The sequence below is a fragment of the Sinocyclocheilus rhinocerous genome, unplaced genomic scaffold, assembly GCF_001515625.1.
Source record: "Sinocyclocheilus rhinocerous isolate Xijiao unplaced genomic scaffold, SAMN03320098_v1.1 scaffold54, whole genome shotgun sequence".
In the NCBI taxonomy this organism is placed as follows: Eukaryota; Metazoa; Chordata; class Actinopteri; order Cypriniformes; family Cyprinidae; genus Sinocyclocheilus; species Sinocyclocheilus rhinocerous.
Window position 1 is genome coordinate 1,121,585 of NW_015647078.1, and position 1,013 is coordinate 1,122,597.

The window sequence follows — 1,013 nt, forward strand, 5'->3', positions numbered from 1 at the left end:
AACAATGCAGTTCATTAGTCTAAATTTGCTTACAATCTGTCTCTCTGTCTGGTTTAATTACTGACACTTTCTACAAAAAAAAATATCTCCAATATCTCAGTTGTTACAGTATGATTATATGTAAAACAAATGGATAAGTTATGTATGTCTTTTACTTCTGAAGTTTCTCTCTTGATAAAAAAATAAAATAAAATCTATGTATTAAAGGTACACTGTGTAACTTTTTTTTTTTCAATTAGCAAGTACACCATGAATCCATCTTCCAAAACACTGGACTTTTAGCTGCTGTATCAATGTCTGTATAATGGGTGGTTAGTTAAGTTTGCTTGCTAAAGACATAACACACATTGGAATTTGGGTCCAAAACTTACCTCCTTACTTACCTGAACGAGTGTAGCCACCTACACCCGTTCACAATCACCAGATTACTAATTACGAACACCTAATGTCACTTACCGGAGCACTATATCTGTTCACTCACCTCAGTATCTCATTGACTGGTCTCAAGATTGCATACCTTACCTCATGCCTCTCCACATCGCTCTGGATCTCCGGGGCTCTGTGTCTCCCGCCGTCTTGTTGGATCTTCCTAAAGAGGATTAAGATAAGGACTGTTACACTTCAGTTTCAAGAGCTAAAGTTATGTTTCAGTTTTAAAACTTACCGTTTGAAGCTCTCCTTAAGTTTGTGTTAAGAAAGAAGCTCTGAATCGTTCTTCCTGTGTATGCCTCTCTATCCAGCCGTGACAGAAGACCAGTCCATCAAAACAGAAGTGAAAATTAATGGATTGAAGCTTGCTATGGAGGCACAGAGACCACTCACCCCAGATCCCTTCACCGAACTGGTTCAAGCACTCCGTGAATCCCTTCAGCCTCCTACCGTCATGCCATCGGCCTCTGCATGTCCCATGGCCAAACCCGTGACCTACTCCGGTGAGGCGTCCGCCTGCTGGGGTTTTCTACTCCAGTTTTCACTATACTTCGAATTACAACCCCATCAGTTTGTGAATGATC